The sequence below is a fragment of the Choristoneura fumiferana genome, chromosome 4 (genome assembly GCF_025370935.1).
Source record: "Choristoneura fumiferana chromosome 4, NRCan_CFum_1, whole genome shotgun sequence".
NCBI lineage: Eukaryota > Metazoa > Arthropoda > Insecta > Lepidoptera > Tortricidae > Choristoneura > Choristoneura fumiferana.
Window position 1 is genome coordinate 11,254,017 of NC_133475.1, and position 7,171 is coordinate 11,261,187.

The following is a 7,171-nucleotide window of genomic DNA, read 5'->3' on the forward strand; positions in this document are numbered from 1 at the left end:
ATAGGGTTACCACACAAAAAAAAACCCGAAACAAAAACATCTTGTTTCTTTGTTTTTTGTACAAGTAATTATTATAAATTCAAAACAATACTAATACAAGATGTTATAAAATTACTCAGGAATATTTCAGCAAGTACCTAGTTTTGTCTCGATTGAAAACCCCTATAATACGGAAAATCTCATTCAAGATGACGTCCCATTCATGAGGCGTTATGCTTTAGACTTAACGAAAATATTTTCCAATTCAATAAATAAACTTCGACGAAACGTGTTGAAACAGTTGTAACCCTCAATTAAAAGTTTAAGTACTAGGTATATAGGTACAATCATAAGTTCAAGGTTAGGAGAGGAGGCTGTAGTTCCCTCGCGAGCCCAGTGTGGATTGAGAACTTCACACGCATCATTGGATTGCTTCACAGATTTCTTCACTAGATTTTCCTTTTACTGAAATATTATGAGTTTCATAGGTACATCAAAATCGAAAAACTAAAAAGTGCAAGGAGACTGGAAGTCTGGAACCCACGTCTGTTTGAGAGGCCATAAAAATATGTCAAACCACTAGGACAAAACAGTTTTTTTTAATTTAAAGCATTATAAATAGTATATTTTTTATCGAGGGACTAAAATAAGCGAATACATACCCGAGGTGGTTAGCCACCAGAGCTTTAGCGAGGGTGTCTATTTATCCGAGGGTTTACTTATATTGACTTTTAGTCTCGAGGTGAAAACTCTATTTTTCACTTCGATTGCGAAAAAACGCTTGCTGTGAAAGAATTAATGCGTTTCTCATTCCTCCAGTCCATAATACTTTCAGAGGTTTTTAAATAAATCTTTCTAGATTTCGGCGGCAAAAGATTATCAATTATGTCTTTTGCTCTTTGCTTGACATCATAATTTTTATTATCACTTGACGACATTGTGAGAATAATCAATTTATTTAATCGTTTATGATTTACGCTCTACTACAATTTCAATGTTTTCGCGGTAAGTATTTTTTCCAACCAGACATAGATATTATAACAAAATTGCATCGGCGAAATGGTCCATACACAACCTGGAATAAATAGAATGGCGCCACCTTCTATGCGGAAAAAGCATAGAACTAAGACCACGTAGTTAGTAGACTAAGAACGTAACATTTTCGTCATGAAAATGGTCCACACACACTCTTATTTTATGCCAAAAACTAAGCCAGTACTGGCTGTTTGAGTTTATCTAAGTGACTCGAAAGTAAATAAAAAAATAATACTTTTACTCCCTAGGGACTAAAGTATATACTCACTTTACTCCCGCCTCGTAAAGCTATATTGACCTACTTTTAGAGCATGAGAAGTGAAATAACTATAATATGTACACTCGAACCAACTGAATCTTGACCCACTGTGGAATCTTTTTGTAGAAATAGTCATAGTGACATCGCATTGCTTCACAAGGAAATTTATTATGACACTTACTGTGAAAACGTTCTACGGTGGGTCAGGAATAAAATGGTTCGATTGTACCTACACATATATCGTTATGGAAGAGCGGCCTATCCTGACACAAGCGGTTTCATGCTTAAGAGCTGTCTCTTCGTTCCAATCTCCAAACAAACGTAGTCCCGGCTTCATTTGAAAACTAGGCAACAGACATAGATGAAATTTTGTAAGTATGGACTAGACGTAATTATCTGTCTGTGGTTTTTCAGATTTTCATATAAATGTGTAATATCAGAATTACAGGAGCTCGAGTCGACAAAAAAAAGATGTCAACTTTGCACGAGATTTACAGACTAATATAGAATTTTTACAAAAATCGAAAAAACCACAGGCATAGAAAACGTAATGAATATCTTGATTGTAAAATATCATTGATTTCTGTGCTATAGTTTTCGTATGAGGACAACGAAACCCAAAATTCAACCGCCCAAATCTTGAAAAGCCTGCAGCTACCTATCTCGATATAAATACGGACGTCCGCGTCGTTCCGGAAGGCATGGGGGGGGGGGGGGCTGCGAGCGCTTATCTCACGAGCGATAGAGACAGCAATATCCCGAACGAAACTTCTCTTAATGGGAGGTCCCAATCTTATCTGTTAATAAAAAAAATTAAGACTAACAAAAAATGATTATAAATGAATGATGATAATTGAATGATGATGATTGATTTATTATGTTTTCCAGCGCTGGTCTTATTTTTCTGGTTTTTCTCATCATCCCAGCCTATATACGTCCCACTGCTGGGCACAGGCCTCCTCTCAAAACAAGAGGGCTAATCCATACTAATATTATAAATGCGAAAGTAACTCTGTCTGTCTGTCTGTCTGTCTGTCTGTCTGTCTGTCTGTCTGTCTGTTACTTTCACGCAAAAACCGCTGAACCGATTTGGTTGAAATTTGGTACAGAGATAGAATAGACCATGGGAAAGAACATAGGCTATCTTTTATCGCGAAAAAAAGGCTTTAAGGGGTTGAAATAGGGGGTGAAAGTTTATATGGTGGAAGTTCGTCGCTGTTGGAAATAAAACCATGAAACTTGGCATTTAGGCACTTAATAAGAAATAAGTCGGTATGTGTTTTAGCTTTTTTGAAAATTCGACATGTGAGGGGATGAAATAGGGGATGAAAGCTCATATGGAAGGTCGTCATTATCGAAGATAAATCGATGTTTCTTTATGAAACTTGGTATTTGGGCACGTGATAAGAGATAAATAATTGTTCGAGCTTTTTTTAAATTCTTTTTCTTCTTAAAACCGGTTAAAATCGACTCGAACTCGCGCGTCAAGGGTTCCGTGCATAGGTATTTATGAATATCAAGTGTTAGCAGAGCCAAGCTCATAAGCAAAATGTACGCAATGTGGGGTCATTTTACATGGCTTATTAACATAGACAGTTAGACATGAAAAAATATGATTTTCAGATTTTTCTTACTTATTTTGCTATAAAGGGAATAAAATTTGCTATAAGAGCTTCCTTTATACAAAATTTCAAGTTTCTAGGACAGCCGAAAGTACCCTATAACTTTTTTTGAGTTTAGGGTTTTAATTTCAACTCGATAAATACTCCGCACGTTTACGGGATAAAGGGTCTTGACAGACAGACGGACGGACGGACAGCAAAGTCATCCTATAAGAGTTACATTTTTTTGCTTTTGAGGTACGGAACCCTAAAAAAACATTTGTTCCGGCTCTTTTCAAATTTCGAAATTTTTCATACCTACTTGAAAATATGGGGATGACAGTTCGTAAGGAATTCCAAACAAATTTACTATAAGTATAGAAATATGTGTAGCAATGCTTAGTAAGAATGCCGTCTTAATTATAATCCTACCCTCCTAACTTACAATACAGGACGTAAGATGTCAAGAGCTCACTATGAAGAATTAGTCCTTTTGTGTTGGCAGGGTAGAATACTTATGTTTTACCAAAGAATGGAAGAACAAAAACAATTAGTTTAGATATAAAGCAATGTATTAAAATAGGTTATTTTCAGTAAACCGTAGAAGTTTCTATGTGCTATTATTGGCAGAATAGGTACCCTAAATAAATTAAATACTTTCCAAAGTTACTATTCCACGCGGACGAAGTCGCGGGCAAAAGCTAGTATGTTATAAATATCTGGTCTGGTTTTTCTGTGCATCTTTATTTCAGTTTGTATTTTCGATAGGTTTTACGGGATGACCGTAAAAATAACAAAAAATTTGGAATTGAAATAAAAAATACAAAAAGATTCCAAAAAAACAATCTTGATTATAGAAGAGTTTAAACTCCCCTTTTGGTTCGAAACGTAGGCATCTAATTTTAGAAATTATCATTTATAATTCAAGTAGTCATTCTCTTAATTGGAATCACGAGTATCCATGGTTTCTTTCCCGGCAGAAGAATTAAAAGGGGTTAGCCGGCACTTACAATTTCCACAGTCAATAAAGACGTTTCTCATTAACAGGGGTTATTTGCTGAGAAATTTACTTATCTAATTAAAACGATTGCGTAATTAATTCTGACCCCGTTTAGCAGCCCGTTAAAATCTGAAGAAACGGCATTTATAAGGATTAAATAGGTATGTATACTTAGCTAATAATTCAAATATTCGTTAGGATGCTCGATGAGGAAAATTTTGTTTCTACTCGTATTTTAAGATTTATTTTTAATAATTGATGGGCAAATTGAGTAAATTTATTTACAGCCGTGAGACGTCTTAAGGGGCAGGATCAGGAGGAGGTATTCATACAAAATCAGAAAACTTTATAATAGGCTAATGTCCTACAAATTTTTATTAGTTCGTCGTTTACATTATTATAAAATTTTGGACAAATATTTTTTCTTTTGTCACTTAAACAACCTGACCTAACCAGCAATAAAACATTAAATTAAAAAAATCAAAAAACCCGACTGCTAAAACTAAAAGGAAGAAAATAAGTCTAGTGGTCTAACAGTCGGGACCCATTACTAAATTTTTGAGCGTCACGATTTAAATGGGCCCCGACTGTTGAACTTTAAATTAGCTACTTAACAGAGTTCTAGACCACTAAACTTATTTTCTTCCTTTTCGTTTTGGCAGTCGGGTTTCTTGATTTTTTTAATTTAATGTTTTATTTTACACTTTTTTGATATTTATGTGAAAACGGTAGTATTATAATCCATATATATTGAGAATGGGCTAATTATTAGCTTTCATTTGATACCCATATTGTTATAATACAATTTTTTATCATTCCTCCGCCATAATTTTTTTTTCGCAGACGTTACATTGAAATATTATATAGCCTATGTCACTCCGACAGTTATGGCGAATCCAATGATCCCTCATATGTTAAAATCCTTCTAGCCGTTTGCTGCAGCGAGGACCAAAGAAATGGACATACATACCCACATACGTACATACATACATACATACATACGCTCGAAAAACATAACCCTCCTTCGGGCAGTCGGGTAAAAAGATGGAAAACCCCCGACTTTGTCACTTCAAAGTTCAATATCTCAAAAACGGCTCAACCGATTTTGATGAAACATGTCTAAGAACCATCGCTAGAAAACTTGATTTCAAATAAAAAAAACCTTACTCAAATCCGTCCACCCGCTTAAGAGCTACGGTGCCACAGACAGACACACATAGCAGTCAAATTTATAACACCCCTCTTTTTGCATCGGGGGTTAAAAAATGATGAAGTTATAGTCAGTTAAAGTTACGTCATGCCGTGTGGTACTTGAGTACATGGTGTGTCGTCACGGGACCCACTCTCGAGCTTTGACGCGTTTCTTCTTTGTCTTTTTAAACCCCCGACACAAAAAGAGGAGTATTATAAGTTTGACCCTTCCTCGTCCATCGTCCATTCTCGCCCATCGCCCATCATCCATTCTCGTCCATCGTCCATCGCCTATCCTTGTCCATTTCATCGTCCATCGTCCATTCTTGTCCATTATCCATCGTCCATCCTTGTCCATCACTCATCGTTCATTCTCGTCGATCGTCCATTCTCGTCCATCGTTCACCGTCCTCGTCCATCGTCCTTCGTCCATCCTCGTCCATCATCATCCATCATCCATCCTTCTCCATCGTCCATTCTCGTCCATCGTCCATTCTGGTCTATTGTGCATCGTTCACCGTCCATTCTCGTCCATCGGTGATTCCCGTCCATTGTCCATCGTCATCATCCATCCTCGATCATCCATTCTCGTCCAACATTTTCGATTTTTCTGTGACGATATAGGCTAAAAACTAATTATTATTTAAAATTTGGAGCTTGTGGGTCAGCTAGAAGTACTTACCTTAGATCGAATTATGATGATCGTGATCGTGAGTCAGTGAGTAGGTATGTCAGTGACAAAACTGAGGAACTTTAGCATGTAATAGTTCTAAATCTATATGTTCAAATTGAATGTTATTGATATTAAGCCCTTACCTGAAGATTCAGGGTTCTAGCTGTACCCATAACAAAATTACAGGATGTTGAATATAGCCTGAATAGCTTGGAGAAAAGTATAGTACGGCCGTGCCTTTGTTTTTGTTTTGCTCGACTTGGCGAGGGCACTTCCGTGCTCCCAGATTTGTTAGGTAGGTATCATTCATTGAATCTTTTCGTAAGGATTACACTATCTCCTCTCAATGTCATCTTCTTATTCTATTCAGTTATGAGTAATGAAATGAAAGTACCTTAATCTAAATAAAAATTCTAACAACAAATTGCTCTGGCAGGCAAGATAGATATCACTTCAACTACGTATGGAAAAGCGGATAGGGTAAGTGGCTGCACCTGGCTATATCACTATGTGCATCCCTTTCTGGCATGCCTAGTATAAAAGAGACTTACTTTGTGCGAAATGAGAAAAACGGCTTACAAAACGGTTGCTGCTTAGTAGAAAGCTCACGTGAATCTATTCTTCAAGATGTCAGCGCTCACTATATATTAAGGCAACTAGAGGGGGGTAAATGTCTAGGGCATTTACATAGAAAAAATACCGTCACTTACGTTTTTAGGGTTCCATATATATTGGTTTGGTTATATGGGTTGCAAGAAATCCATATCATGTCCATCCGTCCGTCCGTTATGTCAGCTTAGAGACTGTTAGTGCTAGAAAGCTGTAATTTTGCAGGAATATACTTAATTAACCAAGTCGACAAAGTAAAAATAAAATAAAATACCTTTTCAGAGATTCCACAAAAACATATTTAGTTAGTTTAGTACCTTTCGTTACAACTACTTACATGCTTTCATTAAATAATAATTAATAGCCTAGATTTAAGTTAAAGTAGTATTGTTTTACTCTATCAGTATTTTTTTGTAAAACTTTTGAGAAAATAAATATCTGAAACCATAATTATATTTTGAACAAACAATTTTTTTAGGGTATTTATCTACTCTACAAGTAAAAAGGGGATGATTTTTTTTTCTGGTCTAAATCGGGTAGGGTACCGTTGGATAAGTCTTCCCAAAATATAACCTTGCTAAACCATTTTACGACTTAGAGATCCGTTTGAAAAATAAAGCTAATAGTGCTAATAGTGCTAATTTGTGTACAGGCAAGTGGGGGACACTTATACTACATTGTGTATTAAGGGCGTTAAGTAAGTAATGTAGCGAGATTGCAATAAAATTCCTGTTTAGTTAACATTTTAAGACAATTTTTCAAGTGCGAGCATGTAAACTCCTTGCTTAAACTTGAAACCTGCATGACCTGTGTGCAGTGCTAAA